This window comes from Lithobates pipiens, unplaced genomic scaffold (assembly GCF_037356315.1).
Source record: "Lithobates pipiens isolate NorthernLeopardFrog02 unplaced genomic scaffold, aLitPip1_a1.2 Scaffold_10, whole genome shotgun sequence".
NCBI lineage: Eukaryota > Metazoa > Chordata > Amphibia > Anura > Ranidae > Lithobates > Lithobates pipiens.
This window is the reverse complement of record NW_027507686.1, coordinates 99,681,451-99,702,184: the sequence shown is the minus strand read 5'-3', so window position 1 is coordinate 99,702,184 and position 20,734 is coordinate 99,681,451. Positions and strand designations below refer to the sequence as shown.

The following is a 20,734-nucleotide window of genomic DNA, read 5'->3' as shown; positions in this document are numbered from 1 at the left end:
AGAGATTGCTTACAGCAGCAACACCCTGAAAGAGCCCTATCTCTTCTCATCTCGGAGGCTAAGAAGGGTTGGGCCTGGGTTAGTACCTGGATAGGAGATGGCGTTGGAATACCAGGTGCCGTATTCTTCTTTTTATGTTGTTGACATTGACCTGTTTTTTTTCGCTTGTATCTCAAGGTGACTATCTTGGCATTTGTCAAGAGGGTAGAGAGTGTCCAAAGAGATTGCGTATGGGCACATAACCCTGAAAGCACCCGATCTCCTCAGATCTCAGAGGCTAAACAGGGCCGGGCCTTGCTAGTACCTGGATAGGAGACTACCTGGGAATACTAGGTGCAGTAGGCTTCTTTTTATGTTGTTGGCGTTGACTTGTTTTTGTTTTGTTTGTTTACCAAGTTTACCATCTTGGTGTTTGTCAAGAGGGTTGAGAGTGCCTGAAGAGCTCGCCTATGGTCACATAACCCTGAAAGCACCAGATCTCGTCTGATCTCAGAGACTAAACAGGGTCGGGCCTTGTTAATACCCGGATGGGAGGCCACCCGGGAATACTAGGTGGTGTAGACTTCTTCTTATGTTGTTGGCGTTGACCTGTTTTTTTTCCCTTGTTTCCCAAGGTGACCATCTTGGCATTTGTCAAGAGGGTTGAGAGTGCACAAAGAAATTGCTTACGGGTACAACACCCTGAAAGCGCCCAATCTTGTCTGGTCTCCGAGGCTAAGCAGGGTTGGGCCTGGTTTGTAGTTGGATGGGAGACCGCCTGGGTTTTCCAGATGCCGCGCGCTTCGTTTTATGTTGCTGGTGTTGACATGTTTTTTTCGCTTGTTTCCCAAAGTGATCATCTTGGCATTTGTCAAAAGGGTTGAGAGTGCCTAAAGAGATTGCTTACAGCCGCATCACCCTGAAAGCACCCTATCTCTTCTGATCTCGGAGGCTGAGAAGGGTTGGGCCTAATTAGTACTTGAATGGGAGACGGCCTTGGAATACCAGGTGCTGTATTCTACTTTTTATGTTGTTGACGTTGACCTGTTTTTTTCGCTTGTTTCCCAGGGTGACTATCTTGGCATTTTTCAAGAGGGATGAGAGTGCCCAAAGAGATTGCCTATGGGCACATCACCCTGAAAGCGCCCAATCTCCTCTGATCTCAGAGGCTAGAAAGGGTCGCGCCTTGTTAATACCTGGATGAGAGACCGCCTGGGAATACTAGGTGCTGTAGGCTTCTTTTTATGTTGTTGGCGTTGACTTGTTTTTTTTGTTTGTTTCCCAAGGTGACCATCTTGGCGTTTGTCAAGAGGGTTGAGCGTGCCTGAAAAAATATACTATGGCCGCATCACCCTGAAAGAGCCCAATCTCATTTGATCTCAGAGGCTAAGCAGGGTTGGGACCTGGTTAGTACCTGGGTGGGAGACCGCCTGGGATTTCTCGATGCCATAGGCTTTTTTTTTAAAGTTGTTGGCATTGACTTTTTTTTTTTTTGCTTGTTTCCCAAGGTGATCATCTTGGCGTTTGTCAAGAGGGTTGAAAGTGCCTGAAGAGATTGCCTATGGGCACATCACCCTGAAAGCACCCCATCTCGTTTGATGTTGGAGGCTAAGAAGAGTCGGGCCTTGTTAGTACCTGGATGGGAGACCGCCTGGGAATACCAGATGTCGTAAGCTTTTTTTTATGTTGTTGGCGTTGACCTGTTTTTTTTTTCGCTTGTTTCCCAAGGTGACCATCTTGGTGTTTGTCAAGAGGGTTGAGAGTGCCTGAAGAGATTGCCTATGGCCACATCACTCTGAAAGCACCCAATCTCGTCTGATCTTGGAGGCTAAGAAGAGTCAGGCCTGGTTAGTACCTGGATGGGAGACCACCTGGGAATACCAGTTATTGTAGGCTTCTTTTTATGTTGTTGGCGTTGATTCGTTTGTTTTTTTTCGCTTGTTTCCCAAGGTGACCAACTTGGCATTTGTCAAGAGGGTTGAGAGTGCCCAAAGAGATCGCTTACAGCAGCAACACCCTGAAAGAGCCCTATCTCTTCTCATCTCGGAGGCTAAGAAGGGTTGGGCCTAGTTAGTACCTGGATAGGAGATGGCGTTGGAATACCAGGTGCCGTATTCTTCTTTTTATTTTGTTGACATTGACGTGTTTTTTTTCGCTTGTATCTCAAGGTAACTATCTTGGCATTTGTCAAGAGGGTTGAGAGTGCCCAAAGAGAATGCCTATGGGCACATAACCCTGAAAGCGCCCGATCTCCTCTGATCTCAGAGGCTAAACAGGGTCGAGCCTTGCTAGTACCTGGATTGGAGACCACCTGGGAATACTAGGTGCAGTAGGCTTCTTTTTATGTTGTTGGCGTTGACTTGTTTTTGTTTTGTTTGTTTACCAAGGTGACCATCTTGGTGTTTGTCAAGAGGGTTGAGAGTGCCTGAAGAGCTCGCCTATGGCCACATAACCCTGAAAGCACCAGATCTCATCTGATCTCAGAGACTAAACAGGGTCGGGCCTTGTTAATACCCCGGATGGGAGGGCACCTGGGAATACTAGGTGCTGTAGACTTCTTCTTATGTTGTTTCTTTTCTTTTTGTTTGTTTCCCAAGGTGACCATCTTGGCGTTAGTCAAGAGGGTTGAGAGTGCCTGAAGAAATCTCCTATGGCCACATCACCCTGAAAGAGCCCAATCTCATCTGATCTCAGAGGCTAAGCAGGGTTGGGACCAGTTTAGTACCTGGATGGGAGACCGCCTGGGATTTCCAGATGCCGTAGTCTTCTTTTTATGTTGTTGCCGTTGACCTATTTTTTGTGTTTTGGTTAGCGATCAGGTGACTGACTTTCAACGAAACCACTATAGTGGGATGTGACGTCAATTCTGTGGGTAAATCCTTATAGCACCACATGGCGCTTCTTAGCGGAATTCGAGAGTGAGATTGTTTTAGTTGCACCCAGAGCTTAGAAAGTTTGTTTCGATGCCAGTCCAAATACACGCCCCAGATGGGAGGCCAGGTAGTAGCGTTGCAAGTCAGGGAGAACCAACCCTCCCTGTTGTTTAGACAGTGTCAGCTGTGACCGCTTAAGTCTGGGATTTTTGTGGGCCCAGTTAAATTGAGTGAGCAGGGATTGAGCTTGCTTAAAAAATGGGACTGGAATCTGGATCGGAAGAGCTTGGGAAAGATAGGTAAATTTAGGGAGTATGTTCATTTTAATGAGATTGCATCTCCTGAACCAGGAATGGAGGCCAGAATGCCACCCGTGAAGCAAACTGCGGATCTTACTGACAAGGGGTGGGGGGAAGTTCAACATAAATGTACTCGCGATGTCTGGTGGAATGTAAGTACCTAATGTCGTGTACACACGACCGGACTTTTCAACATCAAAAGTCAGACGGAATGATTCCAGCAGACCATTCGATCGTGTGTGGGCTGCAGCGGACATTTGATTTGCAAAAGTCTGACAGACTTTAGAAATGGAACATGTTTCAAATTTTTCCGACAGAACTCCGCCGGACCCAGTTCCTACTGAGAAATCCGCTCGTGTGTATGCTAGTCCGACGGACAAAAACTAACACGAGGGCAGCTATTGGCTACTGGCTATGAACTTCCTTATTCTAGTCCAGTCGTACGTCATCACGTTCGAATCCTTCGGACTTTGGTGTGATTGTGTGTGGCCAAGTCCGTACATTCGGAAAGTATGTCAGAACTCTGTCAGAACTCCGTCGAAAGTCTGTCGGACCTAGTCCCTCGAAAAGTCAGGTCGTGTGTACACAGCATAAGTACTTAAAGGCAGTATGGGTCCATTTAAAATGAAAATTGGACTGCAAGTCTAGTAACGTTTGTGGGGGGACTGCAACCCCCATGGCCTCTGATTTCAAGAAGTATCCCGTATATATCTGTAATTCCCGAAGGAGATTTGGCAAGGAAACTCTGGGATTCATCAGCGAGAACAGCATGTCATCCACGTAGGCAGATATCTTGCACTCAATAGTACCCGTTATGTCTGAGTTTTGTCGAATTGTGGAGAGAAAGGGTTCCAATGACAGTGTGAATAATAGGGGTGACAGGGGGCAAACCTGTCTGGTCCCATTCCCGATGTCAAGGGGAGATGAGAGCACCCTATTCGCTTTGACTTGAGCTGAAGGGCGTGAGTATATCTTACTTATCCATGCCAGCATCCCTTCAATCAGACCTATATGGCGAAGGACCGAGAACATGAATGTCCATTTGACCCAATCAAAAGCCTTCTCGGCATCAGTACTCACGAAAAGACAAGGGGTCCCAGATGACTTTACTTTATGGACCAGGGTAAGCACCTTAATGGTGTTGTCCCTATCTTCCCTGGTGGGAATAAAACCTAACTGGTCAATATGTATAAGGGACTGCAAGTGCTGTGCCAATCACGTGGCGAGGATTTTAGAGAATAGTTTTAGGACCGAATTTAGGAGGGAAATGGGTCTGTAGCTCCCACATAGGCCCAGGTCTTTGCCCTCCTTAGGTATCAACGAGATGTGGGCTCTAAGGGTATCCTCAGGAAAATCCCCATTCGAGCTCAGAGTATTAAATAAATTCACCAAGCGCGGGCCGAGAATAGGGAGGAAGGTCTTATAGTATTGTGCGGTATATCCGTCAGGGCCCGGAGGCTTACCCACCTTTGGAGGTCCCACGGCCGTCTGGACTTCTTCCAGTGTAATCGGGTCCTCCAAGTACTCCCGTGATTCCAATGAGAGGGTTGGTAGACCAGAAACGATTACATATCTGTCTATATTGTCCTGTCTGGACCCTGAATCGGGCAGGTTGTAGAGATCAGAGTAAAATTTTTCAAAGACTTCGGCTATTTGGGTTGGGGTAGAGGCCCTCTGGCCATTCTCATCTATCAACTGTGGTATGTAAGAGGCAGATTTCAACTCCTTTCCCGACCTGGCTAAGATTTTTCCGCATTTGTCCCCTGACTCCTACGTCAGTTTACGACAAAACTGGAGTGCCGCTTTCGCTTTATAATGGAGTAGGTCAGTAATCTGGATACGGAGTGTCCCCAATTCAATCTCTAAGGTCCATGAGGGGGCATGTTTATGTTTTGCTCCCACAGAGGCAAGTTCAGAAACAGATTAGCAAGCTGTTCCTTCCGTGTTTATTTGATGTTCGCCCCATGCCTGATAAGTACCCTGCGGAATACTGACTTGCGAGCCTCCCAAATTATCCCCGGGTCGCAGTCCTGCGTTTAGTTTTCTTGGAAATAAAAGTCCAATTCCCTGGTCACATCTGCTAAAACTTCCAGTATCTGGAGGAGGCTCTCATTAAGGTGCCAGAATAGAGACCTAGGTGAGGGGTTCCTAGAGAGGGTGTAGATAAGGGCTACAGGAGTGTGGTCGGACCAAGTAATATGGCCAATGGAGGAAGAGCTCACCAAGTGCAGTTGGTCATGTGGAATCAAGAAGAAGTCTATCCTCAAGTATGATTTGTGAGGGGAAGAGCAAAAAGAATAGTTCCTTTCCCCGGAGTGTTGCAGACGCCAGACATCAACTAATTGGTCATTCAGTAAACACTTAGTAATCCGCTTTCTAGAGGAAATGAGGAGCGAGGAGTAAGAGGCAGAAGTGTCAACCGATGGCGAAAGGGGACATTAAAGTCCCCACCTAATATCAACTGGCCCTAACGAAAGTCACATAATCTGTGCAGGGTAGTTCTGAGGAACGTGTCTTGGTGATCATTGGGAGCGTACACAGTGGCAAATGTAAAAAGGAGCTCTCCAATGTGGCCCCTAAGAAAAAGATATCGCCCCCCAAGGTCCACCAGAGAATCCTGGAGAACCCAGGGGAGCCTGCTAGAGATCAGAATGGAGACTCCCTTGGTCTTAGAGGAGGGGTTAGTAGAGTGGTAGACCTTAGGGAAGGATCTCGACCGTAGAAAGGGGAGGCTAGTATTTTTAAAATGTGTTTCTTGTATAAAGGCCACATCAGTACAGGAAGTCTTCAGTTCTCATAGGAGGATCCACCGTTTTTCAGGGGAGTGCAGTCCCTTAACGTTTAGAGAGGTGACCTTGACTAAGTCTGCCATCGCTCCTCTGGGAGGGGGGGGGGGGGCGTCAGAGAAATGCAAAGAAAGTTGAACCAAGGTAGGTATTGGGTAGGTAATGGATGGCGGGAACTAAGGGGGAGAAAGGAAGGGCAAATGGAAGGAAAGGTAAGGGGAAAAAGAGGCCGGGCACCTCAACCCCAGGGGGAGAGGGAAATTAAGGGTTGTCCGCACTCAACAGTACAGGAAGGGTATACTAAAACAGCACAATTATGCTATAGCGCTTACCAGATGTACACTGGGTTTAAAGCGCCGTCCTACTTGGGTTGGTGGGTAGACAGGTCGGAGAGGGAGCCCCCGGATCCCAGTCCCCCCAGTCCTGGCAGTGGTAAATGTCACGTCTGATACCGGTATGCAAATAAAAGACAATCAGTAACATCACAGAACCAAAAAACAATAGTATAATTAAAACCGAGGTAGAGCATATAACTATCAGCACTAAACGTAGGCATGCACGAGGGAGTTCATCACAACAGAAAAGGCATCACAGAATAGGATCCACCACCCCCCGTCCCATACCTCAAAAGTACATGCAGCCCCCGAATAAATGCATTTCTCCCTTTGGCAGATTGTCCTCTCCTCACCCCCTCTCCCCCGTCCACGCCCCGGGGGGAAAAGGGGGAGGGAAGGGGGGAAAACGGGGGAAGGGGCGAAAGAGGGAGGGAAAGGGGGGAGGGGAGGGAAGGGAAGGAGGGAAGGGGGGAAGGGGGGGAAGGGGGGAGGGAAGGAGGGGCAGCTAGGGAGCGGGAACAAACATGCGGAAATGTCAAGTCCTTTAGCGCACTCACACCAGCAGCCACCCGGACCCCATACATTTCAACTCCTCCCCTCCATGGTCACCACATCAAGATGAAAGAGGAGCAGCCCTGGTCGGTGCATGGAAAATCCAGCAGGCAAGGGGCTGGGGCCACAATCCCTCCATCCAATGGGAGACTTCACCCGAGCAGCAGTCCTGGGGCCCGCCAATTAGTGTCTCTCCTGCATCCCCATCGGGGGCTGTGTAGAGCATCCAGAGGGAGGCTGGGACCGCCTGAACAGTAAGGGGTAAATCCTCCAGGGGGGTCCAGAGTCAAACTGGAGAGAAGCAGTGTCTCGTACCAATAGGCTCAATAAATAAGTCACAAAGAGAAATACAAAAAGGGAAAACACTGCGCTATAGTTTGTGAAGAGATGGCCACAACAGCCACAACAGCAGCCAACACCAAAAACAAACAAAGTTCAACGGATAAAATAATAAAAACAGTGTAGCGCTTCAATGATAATAAATGTAATCAACATAAATTATAAAAATAATAATGATATAACAAAAATCGTTAAAAGTCCAACATTAGGCGCTCATTCCACTATGTAGATGGCATAGGAGTGACCAAACCGTCACAGAGAAGGAAAATGTTGTACTAGACGAATGTATTCATGTGGGTCTACTTGATTGTAAACATCAGAGAAAAGTAGATAAATACTTCTTACCGGAACAGTTGGACTCACACAGTCATATGACGGTTGAGTCTAGAAGGCTTGAGGTCACAATCTGGGACCAAGGAGTGTAAGGAGAGAGGTCTGTTGAGCTGATGGAAGAGCTCCGGGCGGTTGTAGGCTCAATGATGGATCCTTTCAGATGGAACGTCAAAGTAATCAAGCTCAGACGCAGCCCGTTGTCCCAATACTCCAACCTCCCCCGGATGAGGAGGGGGGTGTTGTGAAGTTTTAAACCAAAACAATGGAAAAAAAGAAGAAAAGGCTCCACATGGTGCGGGTCAAACGATATAAAAAATGTTGGTTTATTGAAGTCAAAAGGTAATTAATGACTTGGTGATCACATAAAAAAACAAAATAAAATTAAAAGCAATGTGGGGTGCCAACAGCTCGCCCGACGCGTTTCGACATATGTGTCTTCAACTGGGGCATGTTGGAACCCACCACATTGCTGACAAATATATAGAGAATGAGAGAGAGGTTCCACCTAGCAAGAGGTGGGGAATCCAATCTCAGACAGCCTCTTAAAGCTACAGTGAACAATTTAGTCAAATCAGAGTAAACTTATTCAGACAATATAAGCAAATACAAATAGCATCTAGAAATATCACTCATACAGACTGTTAGATAGGTATTGATGACAATAAAATCTAAAAAATATGTAAAAAATATACCACCATGCTCACGCGTGGATAGCACTAAATAGATTACATTGTTCATAGCCTAATCAGGTATATAGATGCAGGATGATTCAATTCACTTATAAAGCATATGCGGAGAACACATCAAGCACTAATACAAAAGGATCAGACATGCGTTGTTAGTTATACATAAATTACATTATACCTTCACCTGAAACTACCAGTTTACATTTGCATTATTCATAGCCTCATCAGACTCATAGAATGCAGGAAGCTTCAATGCACATATAAAGTGTATACAGAAAACACATCCAGTTCAAGTACAAAAAATCAGACATGCATTGTCAATTATACATAGGCTGCATTGTACTATCCCATAAACGGACTAGTTTATTTGTATTATATCATGAATGGAGCTGTGAAAGTATCAGTAATAATGTCTGATAGAGATCTATCATTATGTAATTTAGATGTCTCTTACTTGTTGTACCAGCAGTGTGTAACCTGGAGATATGCATGAGTAACCATGGTGACAATTCACACGTGTTGATCAGTCTTTTTAAGTTCAGATCAGATGATCTAAAGTGTCATGACGTACAATGACACAGAAAGACTACACCAATAACTCAATGTGTATGTCATGTGACTAAATGTGGGAGTGGTTGAAAGAAGCTCGCAACTATAGAGTAGAGGCGTGTATGTTTGCACATCATTATGCAGGAATGTAAGGAGGGGGTGTCATTCAAAACTTGGCGCCAATTACTCGTTATTATGCGTTCCACGCTGCGGATCAAAACGAGCAGCGTGAGCGCTTATCAAGTGCATGACGACAAAGTGGGGCGTGTGTGTATAAGCGTCACATGTTGCGTAGTTATGCAAAGGAGTAAAGGGGGCGTGTAAGCGTGAACGTCACGCTCTACATCTCTCCACAAAAGTATAGGAGAGGAGGAAACATCTGAGCCTGGCGCCAATTTCGCACATGGAGACCGTCACACGCCACAGGGCGTGGCCGGCAGCATGAGGGCCAATCCGAGAGTGCGTCACTCTGCACATGCGCCATGACTAGTGACGTAATTACGTCATGTCATGCGCAGTGGTGGATCGAGGGCAAATATAACAAGAGGAATATAAAAGATGTGACAACATCACGTCGCGTCCAATAGTAAGGCCCGACGCAACCATGACAACCACAAAGGCGTCATGGCATTTAGGGTCGAAAAGATACCGCAAGTAGAGGGACGCAAATAACAGGAAAAAAGTAAAAGGAAAAAACAAATATCGCTCCATAATCAGAATATACATCTTACTCAGGGGATTTTACAACTAATAACCAAAAGGTCATGTGTAGTAAAAAAATATATAAGGAATAGTGTCGTGGGTCAGATGCAATGCATGCAAATTACGCACGTATTAACCTAAAAAAATATTTTGAGGTACCTGAAACCTGGGAGTGAACTTAGAATATAGTTCACTCCCAGGTTTCAGGTACCTCAAAATATTTTTTTAGGTTAATACGTGCGTAATTTGCATGCATTGCATCTGACCCACGACACTATTCCTTATATATTTTTTTACTACACATGACCTTTTGGTTATTAGTTGTAAAATCCCCTGAGTAAGATGTATATTCTGATTATGGAGCGATATTTGTTTTTTCCTTTTACTTTTTTCCTGTTATTTGCATCCCTCTACTTGCGGTATCTTTTCGACCCTAAATGCCATGACGCCTTTGTGGTTGTCATGGTTGCGTCGGGCCTTACTATTGGACGCGACGTGATGTTGTCACATCTTTTATATTCCTCTTGTTATATTTGCCCTCGATCCACCACTGCGCATGACATGACGTAATTACGTCACTAGTCATGGCGCATGTGCAGAGTGACGCACTCTCGGATTGGCCCTCATGCTGCCGGCCACGCCCTGTGGCGTGTGACGGTCTCCATGTGCGAAATTGGCGCCAGGCTCAGATGTTTCCTCCTCTCCTATACTTTTGTGGAGAGATGTAGAGCGTGACGTTCACGCTTACACGCCCCCTTTACTCCTTTGCATAACTACGCAACATGTGACGCTTATACACACACGCCCCACTTTGTCGTCATGCACTTGATAAGCGCTCACGCTGCTCGTTTTGATCCGCAGCGTGGAACGCATAATAACGAGTAATTGGCGCCAAGTTTTGAATGACACCCCCTCCTTACATTCCTGCATAATGATGTGCAAACATACACGCCTCTACTCTATAGTTGCGAGCTTCTTTCAACCACTCCCACATTTAGTCACATGACATACACATTGAGTTATTGGTGTAGTCTTTCTGTGTCATTGTACGTCATGACACTTTAGATCATCTGATCTGAACTTAAAAAGACTGATCAACACGTGTGAATTGTCACCATGGTTACTCATGCATATCTCCAGGTTACACACTGCTGGTACAACAAGTAAGAGACATCTAAATTACATAATGATAGATCTCTATCAGACATTATTACTGATACTTTCACAGCTCCATTCATGATATAATACAAATAAACTAGTCCGTTTATGGGATAGTACAATGCAGCCTATGTATAATTGACAATGCATGTCTGATTTTTTGTACTTGAACTGGATGTGTTTTCTGTATACACTTTATATGTGCATTGAAGCTTCCTGCATTCTATGAGTCTGATTAGGCTATGAATAATGCAAATGTAAACTGGTAGTTTCAGGTGAAGGTATAATGTAATTTATGTATAACTAACAACGCATGTCTGATCCTTTTGTATTAGTGCTTGATGTGTTCTCCGCATATGCTTTATAAGTGAATTGAATCATCCTGCATCTATATACCTGATTAGGCTATGAACAATGTAATCTATTTAGTGCTATCCACGCGTGAGCATGGTGGTATATTTTTTACATATTTTTTAGATTTTATTGTCATCAATACCTATCTAACAGTCTGTATGAGTGATATTTCTAGATGCTATTTGTATTTGCTTATATTGTCTGAATAAGTTTACTCTGATTTGACTAAATTGTTCACTGTAGCTTTAAGAGGCTGTCTGAGATTGGATTCCCCGCCTCTTGCTAGGTGGAACCTCTCTCTCATTCTCTATATATTTGTCAGCAATGTGGTGGGTTCCAACATGCCCCAGTTGAAGACACATATGTCGAAACGCGTCGGACGAGCTGTTGGCACCCCACATTGCTTTTAATTTTATTTTGTTTTTTTATGTGATCACCAAGTCATTAATTACCTTTTGACTTCAATAAACCAACATTTTTTATATCCTTTGACCCGCACCATGTGGAGCCTTTTCTTCTTTTTTTCCATTGTTTTGGTTTAAAACTTCACAACACCCCCCTCCTCATCCGGGGGAGGTTGGAGTATTGGGACAACGGGCTGCGTCTGAGCTTGATTACTTTGACGTTCCATCTGAAAGGATCCATCATTGAGCCTACAACCGCCCGGAGCTCTTCCATCAGCTCAACAGACCTCTCTCCTTACACTCCTTGGTCCCAGATTGTGACCTCAAGCCTTCTAGACTCAACCGTCATATGACTGTGTGAGTCCAACTGTTCCGGTAAGAAGTATTTATCTACTTTTCTCTGATGTTTACAATCAAGTAGACCCACATGAATACATTCGTCTAGTACAACATTTTCCTTCTCTGTGACGGTTTGGTCACTCCTATGCCATCTACATAGTGGAATGAGCGCCTAATGTTGGACTTTTAACGATTTTTGTTATATCATTATTATTTTTATAATTTATGTTGATTACATTTATTATCATTGAAGCGCTACACTGTTTTTATTATTTTATCAATAAATAAGTCATCCAGGGTGTCCCCGAAAGCTGCAGAAGGCAATGTCGGCAAAGAGTAGGTGGGGGCCAGAGGGGGTGGGGACGAGGGGCGCAACCAGGGGAAGGGGACACATATGCGGGAATGTCAAGCCCTTCCAGTACAGCGCACTAGGTATCACTCAGACCCCCCAAAGTGCAACTCCCCTCTCTAAGGTCAAGATTCCAGAAGGGAAGATGAGCCGCCCTGGTCTGTACATGAAAGAACCTGCTGCCAAGGGGTTGGGGCCATCATCCCTTCCTCCAATGGGAGATGCCACCGGCATGACAGCCCCATGTCCTGTCAAGTTGAGCCCCTCCGACAATGTCGGCAGAGAGGGCAAGGGGGTGAAAGTCAGATCTGGTAGGTGGGGGGTGAGGAGTGTCCCTCATATTACTCACGTTGGCCATCCCTTGAAGCTGAGCGCTCTGCATACCCAGGACGTTCTTCTGTATAATCTAGCCTATCTGTATACAATAGCCTGTCTTTTGTACACATTAGCCTCTCTGTATCAACTAGCCGGTCCTCTGTATACAATAGTCTGTCTGTATACACTAGACAGGCTTGGTTACACAGACTTTCTAGTGTATACAGACGTACTAGTGTATACAGAGGACCGGCTAGTATATACAGTGAGGCTTATGTGTACAAAAGACAGGCTAGTGTATACAGATAGGCTAGATTATACAGAAGAACATCCTGGGTATGCAGAGATGGAGGCTAGGGTATACAGAGAGAGAGGCTAGAGTATGCATACTTGCTAATGTATACAGACGGACTAGTGTATACAGAAGACCGGCTAGTTTATATAGAGAGGCTAATGTGTGCAAAAGAAAGGCTAGTGTATACAAATAGGCTAGATTATAGAGAAGAACGTCCTGGGTATGCAGAGATGGAGGCTAGGGTTTACAGAGAGAGAGGCTGGGTTACAAAGAGAGGCTAATGTATGCAGACTTGCTAGTGTATACAGGTGGACTAGTGTATACAGAGAGGCTTGGGTATACAGAGAGATAATGTATAAAGAGATGCTAGTGTATACAAAAGGCAACCAAGAGTAGACAGTGAGGCTCGTGCATACAGAGGAATGGCTACAGAGAGGCTAATTTGTACAAAAGACAGGCTAGTGTATACAGATAGGCTAGATTATACAGAGGAAGGTCCTGGGTATGCAGAGATGGAGGCTAGGGTACCCAGAGAGAGACTGTGTTACACAGAGAGGCTAGAGTATGCAGAAGACCAGCTAGTTTATACAGAGAGGCTAATGAGTACAAAAGGCAGGCTAGTGTATACAGATAGGCTAGATTATACAGAAAAACTTCCTGGGTATGCAGATATGGATACTAGGGTATACAGAGAGAGAGGCTGAGTTACACAGACTTGCTAGTGTATACAGACGGAATAGTGTATACAGAAGACCGGCTAGTTTATACAGAGAGGCTAATGTGTACAAAAGACAGGCTAGATTATATAGAAGAACGTCCTGGGTATGCAGAGATGGAGGCTAGGTTATACAGAGGGAGAGGCTTTTTTATACAGAGAGGCTAGTGTATGCAGACTTGCTAGAGTATACAGACAGACTAGTGTATGCTATTTTATACAGAGAGACTAGGGAAAACAGAGAGGCTAGTGTACAGAGACAAGCTGACAGTGAGGCTGGGGTATAAAGAGAAGCTAGGTTATACAGTAGACAGGCTAGTTTATATAAAAGACAAAATTGGGTAAACAGAATACAGGCTGGGGTATAATGAGAGGCAAGATTATACAGAGAGGCTAGGGTACACAGAGAGGCTAGTGTATAAAGATGTATACATAAAGTCATGGGTATACCGAGAGACTAGGTGTATAAAAGACAAGCTAGGGTATACAGTGAGGCTATTATAATTGGAATGAGGCTGGGGTAATAAGATTGGCTCGGGTATACGGCGAGGTACACCCTAGAAAAGAAACAGAAAAGTCAAACAAGGTAATACAGATAGGCTAATGTTATTCCCCTGAGCCTAGTGTATACAGAAGAATGGCTAGTGTATACAGAGAGGCTAGTGTGTACAGATAGGCTTGTGTATACAGAAGACAGTCTGTGGAATTCAGTGAGGCTAGTGTATGCAGAGAGGCTGGGACACCGAGACTATTGTAAAAAGAAGGCAGGCAAGTGTATATAGATTATGGGCACGTGTATACAGAAGACAGAGAGGCTAGTCTATATAGAGAGGCTGGTGTATACAGAGAGATTAATGTATACAGAAAGGCTAGCGTGTAAAGAAGACAGGACTTTATATATTTGCTAATGCAACTACTTCTGAATCATGTAAAGCGTTACAGTGCTTTTTTCATTCTTTGTTGCTGTTAAAAGGTCACAGGTAACCATTAATACAGTTAACACGGCAAAGTGTGAGCTAAGCAGCTAAATATTACTTAATATTGCAGAGATTAAGTATTGCAGTTGAAAAGAGATCGGAAGTGTTAGTTGCAGTAGCTTCAAAATGACTGAGAAATCATTTCATTACTCTAAATGTTCACATCGGTAGCATTGTATTACTCAATATGTGCAGCGTGTAAATAAGCAATGAGATGGTTTTGTATTATCCTAAAATTAGCAGTATACGTAATAAAGGTGAGTAGGTAACCTGGATTTAGACATAGCAAACTCTATAATCTAATTTAGCAAAATTAGAAAGGGTAATATTGAGATACAGGTCGAGTTTAAATGGAAATACACAAAATATCTAGCTTACCTTTACATTGTTTAATAGAGCGTTGCAAAGTAATACCAAGGCAGAATGTCGGAATAGCAATAAGATGAGATGATTGCTGTAATCATGAAATATCAGCAACGACGTGACTAGGTTTCTATCGTTTTTCAGGATCCTTAAGACACGTTTAAGGATGAGAAAGTATAATAACTGGCAATGTATGACATGGCAAAGAGTCAAATTGCATTAGAGATATGAGATAGACATGAAATGTCAATCCCTATTGGTTACTTACATGTAACCATTAATACAGTTAACGCGGCTACATACAGCAAAGTGTGAGCTAAGCAGCTACATTATTTAAGAGTAAATTGACGTAGCTTTAAAATTCCAACGTGTAAATCGTTCCATTAATTTTGTTACGCACGAAAACGGCTTACACTGACTGTTTTCCGTTTCTACTGATTATCGGCATAATGTATCAGTAACCCTGAACATTAATAGTGATAGACATTAGGATATATGCTTGATGTGAATGTAAAATAGTTGCATTATGTGTTAATAAATGTAATCAAACTTTATTGCTATCCTTTGCTACTGCAACCACTACTACATCAAGAAAACTGTCCCACTGCTTTTCTCACATTTTGCTGCTGTTAAAAAATGTGTTGCCAGTGTTATATGTTACATATGGTTATCAGTGTGACAGTTAATGTGGAGATGAAGTAATACACAAAATAGAGTCAGAAAGAGAATCCTATTGCATAGAGGTAGAAGAGATGGTTGCATAACTCTTAATGTGCAGTGTGTAAAAGGTTTTAAAAAGATGATTTTGTGTGAATTTTGCTTTAACGTAAAATTTGCTGTAGCCATTATATGGTTAGGTTTACAGTGATTTAGAGATAGTAATCTCTATAATATAATAATAATAAGCATAGCAAAACAAATTAAGAAAATATTGAGGCAGTATATATATATAAAGTGAATACACAAAAGGGATCAAGGGATAGTTGCAAAGTAATATCCTCATTAAGGCAGAATGTCGGAATAGCAATAAGATTAGATGGTTGCAACATAACACGAAATATGAGCACGGCTAAAATACAGAAAAAGAGTACATAATTTAAGAGTACAGTAGAATATAGTATACATTATTTAAGATTAAATTGACTTAGCTTGAAAAAATCTAAGTTTAGATCGTTGAGTAAATCGTAAATTTATCAGATAAGTTAACTTTGAGATTATGATTAATTTGACAGTTCCATTACACGGTCCTTTTCCACTGGTATAATCATAATGTAATATCAGTAATTGCTATCAGTAAATGTTAAAATTGTAAGACGGTTTACATTAGGATGTGGAATTGATATGGATTTAAAAGCGGTACATTCATTTTCTGAAGCATATGGCAGAAAGACGGCTTACACTGCTTTTCTCACATTTTGCTGCGGTAAAAATAAATGTTTTGTCACTGTGTTTTAACTGTGACAGTTAAGGTGGAGAAAAAGAAGTAATACAGAAAATAGAGTAAAACAGTGGAAACGTTTATTTGCTTGTGTCATGACAGCTGAAACTGGTTGAGCAGCAAAACTGTTTTATTAAAATGTAAGACTAGTTTTATTCTCTACATATATGCTTTTAAGAGAGTTGTATAATATAAGCGACCAATAGGACATTTAAATGGCTTAATGTTGCAGGGAGGAAGCATCGCTGTTCAACGGTAAGAGATTAAAAGCTTAGCTTGAGAATGGCCGAAAATAGTTGCGTTAGTCTAAATTTAAAGGAAAGCTTACATTAGACTAGGTGATCTTTGCATTACACAATCCTATTATTATTATTACAATCCTAGTGCAGAGAGATACTCAGTTAATGTCAGAGATACTCGGTTAATGTCAGAAAAGCAATAAAACTGTTTACATCGTTAGCAAGCGATATTTACATTACTCTTAGTATGTGCAGCATGTCTGGTAGCAAATGGATGGTTTTGTGAACATTTTGCATTACCGTACAATTAGCGGTAGACCTCATCGAAGTGAATAGATTTAACCGGATTTTGAGATAGTATTTCTAATAATAAATAAAGCAAAATAAGTCAGGATGGTGTGTTGTCAGTGGTTATATCAATGTGACAGTTGATGTGGAGAATTACAAATATGCAAAATAGAGCATTAGAACATTAGTTGCTCTGTATAAACTAGCATCTCTGTATACACCAGCCTGTCTACTGTACCCACTAAACTCTCTGTATACAATACCCAGTCTTCTGTATACACTGTCAGCTTTGATGTATACCCAAGCCTGTCTTCTGTATACACTAGTTTCTCTATATGCACTGTCCTTTCTCTATACACTCGACCCTCTCTATACACTAACCTCTCTATATACACTAACATCTTTGTATATACTAGCCTCTTTTTAAACTAGCCTCTCTGTGTACCCCAGCCTATACTGTTTACTCTAGCATCTAGGTATACTCAAGCCTATCTGCATACATGAGTCTGTATTCACTAGCCTTTCTTCTGTATGCTGTAGTCTTCTATGTATACCAGCTTCTCTGTACACCCTTGCATCTCTGTAAACACTGTGTAAACTAGTCAGTCTTATGTATACACTCGCCGACTGTATACACTAGACTCTCTGAATACACTAAACCCTCTGTATACCACAGCCTGTCTTCTGTATACACTAGACTGTAAAAACTAGCTAGAATACACCAGCCTGTCTTCTGTTCCCACTAGACACTCTGTATACACTACCCAGTCTTCTGTATACACTGTCAGCTTGGATGTATACCCAAGCCTGTCTTCTGTATACACTAGTCTCTCTATATGCACTGTCCTATCTGTATACACTTGACTCTCTCTCTACACTAACCTCTCTATATACACTAACATCTTTGTATATACTATCCTCTCTTTAAACTAGTCTCTCTGTGTAACCCAGCCTCACTGTTAACTCTAGCATCTCTGTACTCTGTATTCACTAGCCTTTCTTCTGTATGCTGTAGTCTTCTATATATACTAGCTTCTCTGTACACCCTTGCATCTCTGTAAACACTGTGTAAACTAGCCAGTCTTATGTATACACTAGACTCTCTGAATACACTAAACCCTCTGTATACCACAGCCTGTCTTCTGTATACACTAGACTGTAAAAACTAGCTAGAATACACCAGCCTGTCTTCTGTACCCACTAGACTCTCTGTATACACTACCCAGTCTTCTGTATACACTGTCAGCTTGGATGTATACCCAAGCCTGTCTTCTGTAACGGCCGGATGCAAGTTGTCCCCGATGCTGGAACATGGGGGGAGACATGATGCACATGTTTTGGAGATGCCCGAAGTTGATCCGCTACTGGACGGAGGTGACAGGAACCATTGATCGGGTGTTTGGAACCTCCACCAGGATGGAGGCGAAGTATTGTCTCCTGGGATTAGTTGAAGGAGTTGGAAACCCGGGAAGCAGCCAGATGGCAGTTCTGAGATGCCTATTTCAGGCAAGGAAACTGATTGCCCAACCCTGCTTAGCCTCCAATGTTGGCAATGACTTGTTTTTTTTCGCTTGTTTCCCAAGATGACCATGTTGGCGTTTGTCAAGATGGTTGAGAGTGCCCGAAGATATGCTTATTTCTTGATCATACATCACGGGACACAGGAGCTTCATTACATAGTGGGTTATATAGGCACCTCTGGTGACTGGACACTGGTTAACCCCCAATTAAGGAGAATTCCTCCCCTATATAACCCCTCCCATATAGGAGGCATCTCAGTTTTTTCGCCAGTGTCTATGGTGGTTGGTCACGTAAAACATGTGCTATGAAGAAAGCTCTGTGCAGGTCCCAGTGGGGGCCTAAGAGCTACAACAAACCGGATCCATATCTCGGGACGATATTTTGACTCCCAAGATGATATGGTACCCGGGCCTTGTCATCCGAAGAAACTAGGTTTTGCCTGTAAGTCCTCTCCTATTGGAAGACTGGGCTCTGGGAAAACCAGACTTGGTGTACTATTTACATAGTGGCACTAGAGTCTCTGGCAGAGTCTTTTACAAGGTCCAGGTAGGAGGTTCTTCTGAGAAGGAACCCCAATAAAAACCTGAAGGTTGGCACAACTCTGCCCGCCGTGATGAGTAAAGGCTGGAATCTGTCTGTTTTCAGCAATTCCTGTGGCAAAGACAGGTAAGGGAAGTTAATCCTATATAAATTATATTATGGATTTCTTCATTGAGTAGTTGTATGTCTTACCTGGTTTCCACCACTAGATAGTAAGAGCAGCCTGATTCATACTTACATGCCTTTCAGATACACACGCTCAGTGAAGCCTGGTTCTCCCAGATGACTCACGTCTCCAATGCAATCCCTGCCACAATGAAGGTTATACAGGGGTCCCACGTAGTCTGGGGCTCCCACACAGCTCCGATGGTGATTCCCTTCCCCCCTGGATACCGGCGGTCCTCGTGCACGCGCGCCGAGCACGCTCCTGTGCTAATGGAGGAGGGGGGAGTGTGGTCACGAGCCATGCACGTCGGTGTGCACGGCGCTGTACTGCGCAGGCGTCAGGCGGCAGTTTTACAAAGCCCAGAGCGTCAGGGGGCTGTAAGTGGAGACACAGGAGCTGTGGGCAGTAAGCATCCCAAGGGATTGGATCCAGGCAAATCTAAGACACCTACTCAGCATCAGGTTGTGCAGTTTAAGCATATATATTTATTGTGAGACTTTAAGCACAACAGTGATTGCCCTGTAGTAGTACCTCTGCTTTGTAGCTTAGGACTATGTCTCCTCATAAGAGGGTCTCAGGGGGAGGTAACAAGGGCACTGGTTCTAAAAATGCCTGTAGGTTACCATCCCCCCCTGCAAGACTGGAGCCAGCCTCACAGGATGAGTCAGTGCCCCTGTCAGGTTTTGCAGCCTCTCCTAATATTTCAGCCCCGATATACGTCACTGAGGACTCCCTTAGGGCTACATTGGAGGGTTTAGAAGGGAGAATCATTTTATTTCAGCTTCCCTGAAAGATAGCAGGAAAAGGGGTAGATCCCCTCCCTCTGCTGAGATTCCTCTTTCAGATGACACTTCTGACAATGAGGAGAGATCCCTATCTTGGGACAGGGATCTTGAGCAGTTGGATGAATCAGAGGAAGAGGAGAGAGTCCCCTCCTCCAAGGCACTCAGAAAACAGGTGCAGTATTATACTGAATTGGTGCGTAATACATTCAGAATGCCTGCTGCTGAGATTGCTACGTCCTGTTTCTTCCCTGGGAGTCAGGAAAATCCCACAGACTGCCTTTTCCTTTCCAATTCATCCCTTAATGGATAAATTGTTGTATGAGGATTGGGAACATCCCGATAAACTGTTTGCTCCACCTAAAAGGTTTTCTATGCTTTATCCTCTGGAGGAAAGTTTTACCAAGAAATGGGGGGTCCCATCTGTCGATACGGCTGTTTCTTGCGTGAATAGAAACCTGACCTGTCCTTTGGATAATGCTCAGGTATTTAAAGATCCAACTGATAAGAAGCTGGAAACATTATTAAAAGCCTCCTTTTCCATGACTGGCGCTGTAGTGCAACCTACAGTCGCAGCTGTGGGGTTGTGCCAGTTCCTCAAGGAACAGGTTAAGCAGATGCTTGGCCTCCTTCCCAGTGAGGAAGTGGAGAATTATGCAGAAATACCTCAAATTCTGTGTTTCATGATTGATGCGATTTTGGATTCTGTCCAACAAGCATCTTGTTTGTCTCTCCTGTTGGTACACATGCGAAGGGCCCTATGGCTAAAGAATTGGGCAGCTGAGCTATCATGCAAGAAGCATTTGATTGGGTTCCCGTTTAAAGGGGAATGTTTGTTTGGAGAAGAATTAGACAAATTCGTCCCAAAAATTTCAGGGGGTGAATCTACTCCAGTCAAAACGTCAATCATTAGGCGTTCTCTCTTTCCCGGAGCATCAAGCTCTAAGCAGTGGCGACGGCCTTCTCAACCCCCCTCTACAGGAAAGGCTCAAGGCCGGGCCCAGGGGCAGAAGAAATCCTGGGGGCGAAAGCCTGCCACGCAGAGCCCAAAAGCTTCC

The 20,734-nt window shown here is 43.8% G+C and overlaps 3 pseudogenes; all 3 read left to right on the top strand.

The window, feature by feature from the left end:
• The first annotated feature begins 226 nt into the window (after window positions 1–226).
• Window positions 227–345, top strand: LOC143953108 (5S ribosomal RNA; annotated as a pseudogene).
• Window positions 346–1,756: 1,411 nt separating this feature from the next.
• On the top strand, window positions 1,757–1,875 carry LOC143955173 (5S ribosomal RNA; annotated as a pseudogene).
• Window positions 1,876–2,196: 321 nt separating this feature from the next.
• Window positions 2,197–2,315, top strand: LOC143952821 (5S ribosomal RNA; annotated as a pseudogene).
• Window positions 2,316–20,734: the final 18,419 nt, after the last annotated feature.